Source organism: Tamandua tetradactyla, chromosome 6, assembly GCF_023851605.1.
Source record: "Tamandua tetradactyla isolate mTamTet1 chromosome 6, mTamTet1.pri, whole genome shotgun sequence".
Classification (NCBI taxonomy): domain Eukaryota; kingdom Metazoa; phylum Chordata; class Mammalia; order Pilosa; family Myrmecophagidae; genus Tamandua; species Tamandua tetradactyla.
In genome coordinates this window covers 169125616-169139470 of record NC_135332.1, presented here as the reverse complement: position 1 = coordinate 169139470, position 13855 = coordinate 169125616, and the positions used below count along the sequence as shown (strand labels likewise).

General features: G+C 49.1%; 1 protein-coding gene and 1 long non-coding RNA gene across 10 annotated transcripts in view; one reads left to right on the top strand and one right to left on the bottom strand.

Moving 5' to 3' along the window:
* The window catches only part of MTSS1 (MTSS I-BAR domain containing 1), a 158175-nt gene that overhangs the window by 89055 nt on the left and 55265 nt on the right, over positions 1–13855 (top strand). The gene's annotated exons all lie outside the window — the stretch shown is intronic.
* On the bottom strand, positions 1169–9170 carry LOC143689032 (uncharacterized). 2 transcript variants are annotated; one of them, XR_013178476.1, is made up of 3 exons: positions 9115–9170; positions 2791–3652; positions 1169–1807 (listed from the first exon to the last, which is right to left on the bottom strand). It is a non-coding gene; the product is annotated as an uncharacterized LOC143689032 (long non-coding RNA). The 2 variants fall into 2 exon arrangements; XR_013178477.1 differs by lacking the exon at positions 9115–9170 and adding an exon at positions 8971–9103.

The following is a 13855-nucleotide window of genomic DNA, read 5'->3' as shown; positions in this document are numbered from 1 at the left end:
GTCCAGCACTGGCTCACGGCCTTCCCACTCACTCTGTCTTCTGGCTCCCAAGCCCGGAGCCCTGCCCAGGCAACCATTTCCCTGAACAGGGAAGATTTGCATTTTTGGGCCTGAAATCCAAAAGTGACAGATTTGGGACCATGTGCTAGTACAGCCTGCCAAGGTCTGTAGCTGGGGAAATGCGGGCATGTCGTTCAAAGCATTTATCTATTGAAAAAGTGCAGTGAGTGTCAGGAAATTTCCAGGCATTTGTCAGACATCTGCCATTTATAATGGAGAGGGCAGGAAGCGCGGTATGCCTTGCCCACATCTCCCTTCTCTGGGTCAGCCTCCAGACTCCTCTCAACTGGCTGCTGGTTCATTTCCGAGCTGTCAACCTGCCTGGCCCGGGGTCCCACTGGCTCCTCTGTCTCAGCCAAGCCAAACAGCCTCCTCTCAATGTTCATATCTACTAGAGGAACTCCCAACTGAAGTTCGCCTGGGCATAAAGTGTCGTACTTATCTCTGATTCCCCTTCCTGCCTCTTTCATCATTCTCGTGCTATCAAGCTGAATAGATACTGCTCGCTGCTGTTCCTTACACCCATCCCTGCTTTTCCTTTTTCTCCATCACATCACCGTGTAAGTCCAGACTGCACTAAGGCGCCAGCTCTCTGAGCCTCTGGCCCATGCTGCCCTTCAGTTCTCCTTTCCCAACCTGGGCAGAGTCTTCTCATAACACCTCTGTCCTGCTCAGAAAGTCTCCGGCCCTCTTTTGCCACCTGAACACCAGGCCATGTGGTTTAGGTCTCTTTCATGGTGCATAGTGAGTAGAAAGCGTATGACAGCTGCTGTGCACCTCTTCCCTCCCTCTGGTCCAATCACCTGTCTGGCTCTTTGCAGGTGGTGAACCTTCTTGAATGTGCACATGAGCGCTCGCTTGCCCATTGCATTGGGCATAGCAAGTACACACCTTTGTGTCCAGCTGCTCTAACCAGCACTTATCAATTCACTCACAGGAAGCAATCATCAATAGGTCTGAAGATCAGACAAGAATAGAGAAGGCAGTTTCCCTGTTTTCTGTGGGAAAGGGTGAGAACGCAAAACATCTTAGAAGATACTTCAGTGTTTTAGGTGCTCTTTGGTTCTTTTAAGCCAAGTAGGACTATTAATTTTAAAAATTAATCTCTCTTGGGCCAGTGTGTTAATCCAGTAAATGTTCGTTGTGCATATGAGCTGTTTCAGGGGAAACAAAAAACGGCGGTAGGACAACAAAACGGTGGACTGGATGTATTTATGTTTGGTAAAAGTCAAGTGATATGTGGCGGTCACTGTTTTGAGTCACATCAAGTTCCCCAATAGTTCTAGCTCCTGAGCGCTGCCACTTACGAGGGTGACCGGCCAGTACTTTAGTGGCAAATGCCAGGGAGGTACGACGAGTTCGATGTGCGCCCGCAAAGACGGACGCATGCAGTACAGTTGTTCCTGGTCTTTGCAGGAAGGCCGGCATTTGTGTCCATTCAGATGACAACCGAGTAGAAAGTAAACGTCTTCAAAGGGTCTCCACCTCTGAAACTGCCAAATCCAGGAGTTTGTGGAATCTTCTCTTATTGAATCCTTGAGAGGAAACACTTCTCTGAAGTAGATGTACTTGAATGTTTTACCCAAACTGATGATTTCACCTCTTGTAAGGACTGGCTAAGGCCAGTAGGTTGAATTGTTCCTCATTTCTATAGGACCATTGTTGTCTGGACTCCTTATTTTCTTGACCCTAGTCCTGGAGGGGCTTCTTAACTGAGAGGCTGACGCCAGCTCAGGTGGCACATCACCTGAGAGAAACAAAGCCAAGTTGAGCCCGGAAATGTTGAAATGTCGAGTTCAAATGCTGAGAACCCACTTGAGAAGTTTCCTGACTCCCTAAGGCTGAATGAGGGGCCCTCTGATGGAAGAAAAGGCCAGAGTCCATGAGAGTTGAAAGGTCAGGACCTCTGCTTCTCTCTGACCCCAAACCCCGCCTGGCCTGTTCCTGCCCCTGGGCCAGTTCTTCTGGCTCTGCTCCAGGAAGCCTGCCCTCCTCCAGGCTACCCTCCCTCCCAGGCTGACTCCTAGGTCCCTCCCAAGGTCACAGGTTCACCATAGACAACACTGCAACCAAGACCTGAGGCCATTAAACACTCAATCGAACTATTGCACTGTGGGATGTGCTGACTCACGTTGAAAACTAATCTGCCTTTTTATCTGGCCCTTAAAATATAGATCCCTGGTTAAACATTGAAGGGTCAGAGTTAGGGGAAGTGCAGGTGCGTCACTGTCTTTTGTGGATTTGGGTGGGGGACGGGCGAGAAAGGGGTGGGTGGGAAGGAAGAGGCTTATTAGAAGTTGCCTTCATGGCTGAAAGGATTCCAGGTGATCAGGGTGTTTGTGTGTGTGTGTGTGTGTGTGTGTGTGTGTGTGTGTGTGTGTGTGTGAAGGAAGAGGCTTATTAGAAGTTGCCTTCATGGCTGAAAGGATTCCAGGTGATCAGGGTGTTTGTGTGTGTGTGTGTGCGCGCGCGCACGTGTGTGTGTGTGTGTGTGTGTGTGTGTGTTTCCCCTTCTCCCTTCCCTCGTCTAGGTTCTCCAGAGCTGCTGAGATGGAGCTGAAAGAGTGGGAGAGGCTGGCCTTTGACTGCTCAGTAGGAGAAACTACTTTCAAGATACCTTCATTTGGGGTGGGCCCCGGTGGCTCAGCAGGCAAGAATGCTTGCCTGCCATGCCAGAGGACCCGGGTTTGATTCCCAGTGCCTGCCCATGTAAAAAAAAAAAGAAGATACCTTCATTTGTGCGGTCAGAGCTCAGTAAGGCCTTGAAGTCCCGTGGTTCTGTGTCTTCATTTGATTTTTTCATGCAGGAAGGAGGAAAAGTTGTTTTTACAGTCTCATGGTTTTTTCCTTCCTAGGAGTCTCAGAGCTGTGTTAACAAGACAGCCGCTTCCAAAACCCTGTGCTCACACAATGTGTGTGGGTGTGGGGGCAGGGGTCCTAACTTTTAGAGTAGTAAAAGTGTTTAACATAATCATAAGTTTTTAGGTGGCTTGAGTGCTGCCCTGCCCCATCTGGTAGGAATTTCAGGGGGAAGGAATTGAGGCCCTGGAAAGTGGAGGCGTGCGGCTGACACAGGGTTTATGTTAGCAGAAGACCAACGCTGAAATATTTCAAGCGTCCAGTGCAGGCCGTACTTTGCTAGACACTCTTGGGAGTTACCAAGTTAGCCCAGTGCCCTCCAAGAAATGCCTTATCTAGAGGGAGGAGCGCGTGCTCTCCATTTGGGAATCCTAGCATGTCCCATTTTCCCAAGGACAAAAATGCCCAACTTTGGCTATGAGGCCCTAACTCCTAAGTTCTTTTGTGTCTGTTGGAGATAACGAATGGGAGAAAGTTGAAGAGTAGAAAGAAAAATTCTGCTGTAATTTATGTCCTATTAGGTTCCGGCCAAAAATACAGGCCTGCAGCTTGTGACTCTGAAGGGACTAGCGTGTGCCAGGGTGACGGAGCCTCAGCGTGTGCTCGGCAAACGCAGACCTGTGTCCTGAGTTGTGTATAGGGCCAGCCACATGACCCTCCAGCTCCTGTGTCTGAATTCCGTGGCACTTCTGTCTAGCCAGCTGGAGATTTCACAGACCCCTTTCTGACAAGTCTGAAAAGATAAACCAACTCTATTTTTGTGAGCATTCATTTATATTCCCATTTTTTTTTAATTGGGGATGTTGTGGGATTACAGAAAATACAGAGTTCCCGTCTACCCCCAGTTCCCTCACACACAGTTTTCCCCATTATTAACACTTTGCATTAGCAGGGTGCCTTTGTCCATTATTATACTTTTAGCTAGTCTATAGTTTACATTAGGGTTCACTGCTTGTGTTACATAGTCAAATGTGCTTTTAAAATTTTATTTTTGTGGCATATACAACCCAAAATTTCCCCTTTTAACCACATCCAAATATATATCAGTGGCAATAATTGCATTCACGTTGTTATGCTTCCGTCAGTGCCATTCATTACTTTTCCGTCTCTTCAAACAGAAACTCAGTACTAACGAAGCAGTAATTCCCATTTCCTAACCCCACTCCAACCCCTGGTAACCTGTATTCAAGTTTCTGTGAATCTACTGATCTATTTCATATTAGTGAGATCATACAATATTTGTCCTTATGTCTGGTTTATTTCACTCTTCAAGGTTCTTACTTGTTACATGAATCACAACTTTGTTCCTTTTTATGGCTGAATAATGTTCCATTGTATGTGTATTCCACATTTTGTTTATCCATTCATCTGCTGAAGGACACTTGAGTTGCTTCCATATTTTGGCAATTGTGAAAATGCCATTATGAACATCGGTGTGAATATATCTGTTTGAGTCCCTGCTTATGATTCTTTTGGGTATATACCTACAAGTGGGGATTTCTGGGTCGTACAGTAGTTCTATATTTAACTTTTCAAGGAACTGCCAAACTGTTTCCTACAGCTGCTGCACCATTTGACATCCTCACCAACAGTGAGCCCGTGTTACTGTTTCTTCACATCCTCTCCAACACTTCTTCTCCCCTTTATTTTATATAGTAGCCATCCTACTGGGGGTGAAATGGTATCTCATTATGGTTTTGATTTGCATTTCCCTAATGGCTAATTATGTTGAGTAGCTTTTCATGTGCTTATAGACCATTTATTTATCTTCTTTGGAGAACTCTCTATTCAAGCCTTCACCCATTTTTCAGTTGGGTTGGTTTGTCTTTTTGTTGTTGAGGTCTAGCATTTCTTTATATATTTTAGACATTAAACTCTTGTCAGAAATGTGGTTTCCAAAGCCATTCTTTAGGCTTTCCATTGGGTTCAATGTCACCCCCTTCCACATCTCCCAGGGGTTTGTTCCTTCTCTTCTCCCATCATGAGCAGACAGTGTTTGGGTGACACTCTGTGCCACGTACTGGGCAAAGATAGGAACCCCACCCACACGAATCCTAGTCTTGGTGGAAGAGACAGAAAGGAAAGCAGCATGGCAGCCGAGTGTGGCAGGTGCCGTGATGGGGAGAAGAGGTCTTAGGTGAGCAAGGAGGGGCCCCTCTGTCATGCTCAGTGTGGGCGATGGCAAGGCATGGCCTTGAGGGGGGCATTGATGCCAGCGGAAAGGGCAGCATCCCAGGGCAGTGGAGGGAGCAGCCTTTGCAGAAGCCAAGAGGTCAGCTAAGCGGACAGCAGCACATCCTGGAGCTGCCAGGACTGCTGCTGTCTATAGTGTAGGTGTTGGCACCTCGGCAGCTTTGTTTTCCGGGAGGACTCTCAGGTGCCAGTTTTAAAGTCCACTCAGACCTCTGCCTTTTTGTCTGTTACCTCTTATAGTTGCCAATTACATGAAATCCTCTTTCCTGAATATTCATGACCTCCCATTAAACACGTACAAGAAAATCTGAGAAAACAAACTTAGTAAACATCTGCCCAGATCAGGTAGAGCAAAGCACTAATTCCTTACATTTTCCAGCCATCATGAGCTAAAATGTTATGACTGTTCATACTGACTGTGCAAAGTCATTGTGGAGTCTGAGATTGTGTCACATCTAAGCCCCTTTCTTTCCTTCTGTAGAACTGTATTTCAAGCATTAACTGATGCTTTTCGTATTTGCTGCTTTCTCCCTTCTTTTTCTCTGTGTCTGGGCAAGGTCCCTTTTCTTGCTCATGCTGTCACTGAGTGGGGCAGTTGCGTCCTGGGGAACTGAACTGTGGGGCCCACCATCCTTGCAGGGTGGGTCGAATGGAGACACATAAAGGAAACCTGGTGTCCTGGTGGCCTGTTGGAAGAAGCCTTGGGCTCCTGCTCCTTTTTGCCATCCTTTGACCTGGTCACAGTATGTAATTTGGCAACTGTGGTTTTCACAACAGGTTGACTAAGTCTGCCCTGGCAGCTACCTAACTGTTAGTTTGTCACTGCAGATTAAGTACTTTGAAACTGTCACAGAGACCCTGCCCTGGTGACAACATTTTTGGAAATCTGCCTTGTGAAAATGTGGAAAGATGCAACAATTGCTTGCTCTTTACCCGAATAAAGGTCAGAGATGTTGTGAAATAGCAGAGTGTGTGTCTTGGGGACTTTTCTATTCGCTTATGAAAAGTTGGTCCGTGGAGGGTGGTAGCTTGCTCTCCTCGGTTTCCACCAAGGCTCGGGTGAATGGATAGGACTGGGCAGTGGCCTAAAGAGATTTAGGTTAGAGAAGCAGTGGACTCTGATGGAAGGTGCCCAGGCTTTGGAGGCACACAGCCTGGTCTAAAGTTCAGCTCCCTCGCGTGCTAGCTGTGTGACTCAGGGCAGGTTACTTACCCTCTCTGTGCAGAGGCAGCTTGGGAATATTGTTGTAGGGAGTGTTTAGGTAGCAGTCTATCTGGAAAAAGTGCTTTTATATAATGCTTTATATATCACTGTAAAACTTGCATTGCCCGCACATAAAGAATCTCCTTCCCCAAAATCAAGCTGGGCGGGTTGAATGCTAAGCTACCCCTTGGAATTATTACAGTCCCTGGGTCCGGGTTTCCTCCTCCGTGATGGGATTATCTGTGTCCATCACATAGGGTTGTCGTGAATATTAAAAATATTTTACACTCCAAGGAAGGACTGTAAAACATTGTGGTAAGTGTTGCGGAGTGGCTCCCTTGCATCTCCAAGGTCACTCAGTTCGGTGCATGCTGCCTTTGAGTGGCTGGCTCAGGTGGGCAAGCTCTGGGGTAGCCTGGAGATGCTCCCTAGGGTGAGAGCCCAGCATGGGAGAAGGAAAGGCCCCGTCTCCCACCCCCGCCAGCCAGAGCTGGACCTCACCTCAGATCCAACAGGATTTGCTGTTTCTTTGGAAAAATCTCCAGTTTAAATGAAATCCCTTTTGAAGTACCAGATGATTTTTCAAGGGCTTTCCCAGCTCCCACGGTCCTCTCATAAGAATGTATGAGGTCTTTGAAAATTGATTTGCCTGGAAAATGAGGGTAAGTGGATTAAGGACTTAATGACCCTTGGGCCTAAACTCCTGGCGGGATCAGGGACCCCTGGGCCCAGCGGGCTCTTTGATCCGAACTTGATCTCCTGGAAGTGGAAGACAGAGGCAGAGGCCTGCTCCTTGGAGATGACGCCTGGCTCCCTGGTGGCCCAGGGCCGTCTGGTGGCCTCGTCTACTGCAGGAAGGAAGCCCTCATGGACAGCGAGGGACGACACGTCCTGCTTGCCTGGGAAGATCATTTGCTTGCTGCCAGGGTTCTGGGAAGGAATCCTAGGAAGGGCATCAGACTTGGATTTGGTTTGACACACTCGTAACCAGAGAACATTCCCAGCTGTGGGTTTAATGTTTACCCAGTCCTGATTGGAAAAGCATGAGGATCTGTTGCTGGCTGGACATCAGATGAAATGTTGTGCCTCAGATTTGGATGTCAGCTAGTTAATCTGATTGTTTACTGGTCAGTCTCTTTGTTGCTAAAAGAACCCAAATCTTGAAATGAAAAAGCAATCAAGATTTCAACAGCCAAGTGCCTCCTTGCTCAAGAGGCTAATTGAGAAGGGCTTAATTCTATCCTCGATGCCATCAGGGTTCTAGGTTGTAGCAGCAGAAATCACTTCAGCCTCAGAAAGGGAATTTGTAAAAGCCTATTAGGGAGGCCACAGGTCTCCAGGTGGGCCCAAGACCCGGGTTCAGAAGCTAAGCTGGAAAACTCCTGAGATGGCCTCAGGGCCTGCGCTGCCACCCGGCCCCCTCCAGAATGGCGTGTGGGCAGCCAGCTCCCTCTCAAGTCCCCTTCCAGAGCCCGGGCTCTGTGCTCATCTAGAAAGGGGCTGGGTCCCCGCTGCAAGGCAGGCTGGGAAAAGAAGTCTCTGCCATTTTCACCTCCCCTGGGGGTTCTGAGCTCTCCCTCTCATAAGCAGGGACGTTGTCTAATCATAGAATGGGGTTCAGATGGTGGTGGCAAGAGTGACAAGCACTGTCCCTTATGCAAAATATACCCAGAACTGCAGATCCGAGAGTCTCTCTGCGTGCTTTAAGTTCAGTGGTGTGGTTCCTTGTGAGTGATCCTTCTGTGTGCGACTGCTGACAAAATGATCACGGTCCGTGACCATTTTCCCATAGTGTGCCTCTTTTGAATAATGCGCCTGGTTTAGAATCCTCTTCACTTTACGTTTCCTTCTTATTGAGCATATAGCTTTCCCGCTGGAAAGTGAGCTCCTGCACGGTGCGTGCCAAGTCCTGCTCAGCCCTTGGTCGGTCCCCGAAACGCTTACCCATCTGTGAACTGGCACAGGCAGGCCGCGGCATTGGCAGTCAGTCCCTCCTTCGCTGCTCAACCCTGGTCCTGCAGCCAGTGGTGTGGCCATCACCTGGGAGCTTGTCCCGATACAGCCTCTCAGGCCTGCCCCAGACCTGCGGGGTCCCAGGGCCTGCATTCCACAGGAGTGATTCAGATGCCTCCTAAGGTGTGAGGAGCTTTATCCAGCCAGCCTCCCGTTTGATTCTTTACATGGTATATGCGTATGAACTTCAACCACGTGAACCCGGGAGCTGAAGCAAAGTCAGTTTTAGAATGAGCGTGGGTTTCTTTTTCTTTCCTTGTCTTTGTGTACTTCTCAGTTCTGCTTAGATCCATTCATTCAGTCATTTCAGAGCTACGAATCCCTGTTCTGGGCCAGGGGTGGTTGTTGCAAAAAAAAAAAAATCCCTTTGAGATTGTCCTAAGTGGCTGCCACCTCCTCTTGGATATCGGCCACTGGCCACCATACTTGGAGCCCTTCTGTATGACCCACAGCACCTGGGCCAAGCCCACAGTTGCTCTTGACAGATGCTCACTCGCCAATCTAGAGGACACCGCAGTCTTCATTATTTCCAGGAGCTGGCCCAGCCAGCGTGTGGAGTCCTGAAGCTGTGGTCCCCGGGCATTGCGGGTGTCCTCAGGCGAGGGGGTTCTCTTCAAGGTGGAGGACCCCTGGTGGCTTACCTAGAAATCAGGAGAGGGGGCTTGGATTAAGTTAGTAACCATTAGGATGCTGTCCTCACCCCACCCAAGATTAAACCAGCCCCTTGAAAGACTTCCTGTTCCTCTCCCTTCCTCCGTGTGTGTTCCCCTACTCTGTAGTGATACCTGTGACACTGGCTGGTGCCCATTTGCTTTGTCTGAGTCTCCCGGGAAACCGGAACCCTGCGAGCAGGAATGGTCTTACTTGTTTTTGTGCCTCCCGGGCCCAGCACTGGCAGGTGGGGTTGTGTCACATCACTGAGCCGTGGGCAGGAGTTCAGAACATACCCAGACATAGTGAGCCACAGTCCCTTAATAAAGGAACTCAGGTGCAGTGTTTGTACTTCCAGGCCTGGAGCGAGCAGGCTTCCCAACAACAAAAGTGGCAGCAACACAAAGGGAATGAGAACAGAACCAAGGGCCTTGCTTCTGGCAACTTCCCAGCTAATGGGGATGCAAATGGCCCTAGGCTCTCTTTTGCAATTCATTCCAGTAGAATATGCTTAGGTTTCCTGGAGCATTCTGACATCCTGGCAGGTCGTTTGCATGTCCTTGCCTGTGTTTGTATTTGGTCTGGTGTGTGTGTCGTGGGTTGGGAAACATGGTTGCGCTCCTGATTCGTCGAGGCAGAGGTGGCTCAGAGCCACGAGGAACTGTGGTGCTGTTGTCTCTGATGGGGGGGTGCAAGGAGAGCCGGGATGGGAGAGGGCCCTAAGCTTGACTGTGGTAGCTCCCAGGTGCTGGCTGGGAGAGGGTGCTCAATTCGGCAGTTTGTCCCATGATTCATTCTAAGGACTCCAGTCCGATCTGGTCTAGAGAAGTCACACTGTTATTCTGGCCTCAACATCTCCTCCATAACCAGCCCCAGAGTAGACACAGCAGCTGAGCTGAGATCTTTGCCATCACTTGAGTTTTATTTGTACTGCCCAGGACTTCCGCAGTCCTGGCTCCCACAATACCAAAAAGAGGTGTTAGGATTCATATAAACCAAGTACAGTGGTTGAATTTTCTTTGAAAGGACTTGGCAGTAGCTTGCTTTGGTCTGGAGGGCACAGATGCCAGTTTGCCAACTAGTTTTGAGGGAGCATCACTGCCAGAAAGAGCTCCTCACTGCGTGGTGGATAGTGTTGGGGATTCTGCAAATGGTGGCTTGGTGTTGGTGCTTTCTGTGGGCCTCGGTTAAGAGACACTGTCTTGCTGGATCCTCTCCACAGCCTTTTACTGCGCCCCTGGTGTTAGGGATGAAGGTACAGAGAGAGGGAGGTGAGGAATTTGCCCCGTTCACGCAGCTAGGTCCTGGGTGTGGAAGGGGGGTGCTTTGGTCCCATGTCTGCCTGCAGTGCCCGTGCGCTTACCTGGTAGGTTCTTGTGTGTGTCCTCTGAGGACAGGGCTTTCCTTCCGGAACCAGGAGTGGACAGTTGCTGGGTTTCACGGGCACAGACAGGAGGTGAGACAGTTCACTAAACTGCTGCATAGAGGGGTTGGGGTGTATTTATAGTAGGAACAAAGCAGGGGTGGGTCTGCTTCAGACATTGGGGGCAAGCATGAAGCAGGCAGTTCCAGGACGAGCACCTCATTCGCTCACCTCTCCCATCTCTGGGAAACTATCTCTGCTTGCAGACAGCTTACGAGGTATCTATAAGTGACCGTTATATTTGAGAAAAAAAGAACGAAAGAAAAAGCCTATAGCCAGAGACTGCCAGTTTCCCCTGGTACCTCTGCCACACATCCCCTACTTTTGACTTTTCCCAGGCTCCCCGTTTGCCTTGGGGTAAAGTCATGCTCCCCCCACCCTCGGGCTCAGCTCAGCCTTGTTGCCGAGGCCCTTTCAGGGTTGGCCTCAGCCTTTCTCCCGGCCTCATCCCACAGCCCCCACCCTCACATCCAAGATGCTCCGGCCACATCGGGCACCTTAGGGGTCCCCAGCGTGCTTTGTTCCCTCTCACCACCTGGCCTTTGTACGTGCTCTTCTCTCCACCTGTGGTGCTGCCCCTTCCTACTTCCACAGTGCAGGCTCTAAGCCTGGCCGGGCCTTTCCGTTGTCATCAGACAAGCCCTCCTTGAATTCATGGGCTCTTCCTTGATTCTCAATGTGGAATCTGATCATATTGAATTGTCTGTACCTATTTACCTGTTATTTTGTTCCACAGGCCTGTGGGCATTTTTAGGGTAAGGACTATCTTGCTGACCAACTCTAGTGTGTACGTATGGTAGAAATGGGATAAATATTTATTAAGCACATGAAGGATGCTGTCCTTTTGGATACAGGAGGCTCCTCCTTTTCTCCCTCTGCCCTTTTCTCTTTCCCACTAAAATTGATGTCCCAAGTTAAACTTGGGTACTTTTTTTGCCTACAGGCAAGCACACCTAAGTGATGTGGCCAGGTTCAGTGGTACCTGCTCGGTTGTATCTGTGGGCTAGCCTGGGGTCTTAGCTCACATTTCATGACATTGTTTCTTTGGGGGGGGAGTGGGGGAGGGGAGAAAACCATACCCATGTCTAAAGCAGCTGAAGTGCAAATAGTCTTCTGAAATGTGCATGTCCTTGCCAAATTAAGGATTGCTAGTCACCCTGCCGTTGTTTGGGAAATCGGAGATGCTTGTTTTCCATACTCATAATGAGGACAAAGGTAAGTGGCTCCCTCTCTCCACATCACAAAAAGAAATGTAAGCATTCACCAAGAAAGGAGAAGAAAATGGAGTCTTGCGCTCGTCCTCAGATGCGTAAAACCTCCTTAGAATTCCATGTGTGATTTTTTTTGGTAAATGTGGCAAGTTCTATGTGTGATTTTTTTGGTAAATGTGGTAAGCCAGCAACATTAGCACCTGGCCTCAAGTTAAACAAGGTTTCATTAGCAGGGCAGGGGCACATTCCTTCCTCCCGGGGTGGAGGGTGGGAGCCATCCTTTTGCTGAGTGAATTGGTCTATTTTAAAGTTTGCCAGCAGACAAAAAGGAGAGGAAAGAAAGGGCATGGAGACAGGGGAACTAGCAGTACCTGACTTAGTTACGCTCAGATCTCATTCTGGATGTGATTGGGGTAGAAACCAGACTTTAGAATGGCTGAGACGCAGCATCTATGGGAATGGTGCCCCCTGGAGTTGTGCAGTACGCAACCTGGGAATCTGTGCACAGCAGCCCTAAGAGGCTTGACAGATCTTTCTGTGACTGTCTTTGGAGGCAGTGACCCCTCCACCACATTAAGCATCACACACATTTCTGCTGTAGTGGAAGTATTAAAAACAAATCAAATGCACATTGGAATGAGGGGGGGTATAAATCCAGTACCAGATTTAGTTGAGTCTTTTGTTGCATGAAGCTGTGCATACAAAGACAGTGAAGAGGTCAGAAATCAGAAGACAGCAGAGGGTTTGAATGCTGATGGCAAGATAACAGCAAGTATCATTTGAGGGCTTAGTCTGTGTGCAGAGGGCCTGGTGCTGAGCGCCCTACTTGGATTATCTCCTCTCTGGAGGAGCTACTGTTGGTTGAGGAAACTGAGGCTCAGCGTGGATCCTGCTGAGATTGCATCTGTGGTTAGAGGGAGAGCTGGAGCGGTAGGCTAGGAGGACCAACTCAAAACCTCTGTGGTATACTGCTGCTTGGGTGGGCCACCAGGAGCAAGTTGTCCTGCTCTGTGAGTCATAGCTCCTTGTAAGACGGACCTCGTGGAATGAACAGGGAGATGGTGTAGGCATGGGTCTGCCTGCAGCTGCGTAAACCTTCAGAGTCTGTGACTGTGGCTCTCACACTCCAAAGACTCAGGCGCGAGGAACACCCCACCCCCCCCGCCCCGGGGCTCTGTTCTCCAGGTAATAACACAGCGCCCTGCTTCTGAGAAACCACATAGAGAAGACTGCTTCCTGGGGTTTGCTTGCTGGTTGGGGTGGGACGTCCATAGCCGAATGGTGGTTGGTCCCATGTTTACTTACTCCACTAGATGATTCTCAGTTTTTTGAACTTTAAAAATAAGAGAAGTGGGTTTCTTCAGCCTCCTTTTTGAACACAAGTTATTAATCTGCTTTGAATGCTTGATTGTGTGCTGGATAGAATTTGGTATTAATCCGGCAGCATAGTGTTGCCAGGTAGCTAAATCTGCCCCTACCCTTGGGATCACTTCTGTCTGTCTGTCTGTCTCTCTCTCATGCGTGCTCACAGACACCTTAAACTTGAGTTCATTCCATTAATATTGCTCTTTCTGTTTTCTTCCTTGGGACAAGAAGACCCCTGATGCCAAGATTTCTACCTGAATGGTTAGTTTCAGCTTTGTAATAACTGGGTAATCATCTCCTAAAATAAACCAGAATCTCAAGGACTGTAAATTGCCTTTTCAGCTATGTGAATGCAAAACATCTCTGCCTAATGACCGCTCTGCTCGTGCCATTTCCTGTGGGCACACGCAGTCACCTGGAAGCACAGCTAACAACCCCACGGCTGGGATCAGCCCCGGTTTCTTTTGCTATAACGAGAACTTGGCTCCTCCGCCCCTGCTTGTATTTGGGAGCTGTTTTTGTGCGTCCTTCCCCTCCCCAGTTATCACTGCTGGTCTGGGTAATGTAATGTCACCTCTGTGAACATGCTCACCAATAGAGAGCTGTTTCCTTGCAGGAGCTATTTCCTGCCTCAGACTTCAGTTTGCTTTATTTAGTTTTCTGGGTTCATCCCCAAATGAATGTGGGGAACCTTGGTAGGAAGCCACAGGGGCTGCCTTGCAGTGCCCTGCAAACCCCGTGGGCCACTGAGCCCTCCCTCCTGGGGTGAGCGTGTCGTCCAGGGAGACTCTTGCTCATTGGTGTTGCACTAACATCAGATCCGTGTCCTTGAAACTAAGCCCACTTGGCCTCTGATGTCAAGGAGAGGACCTTGGG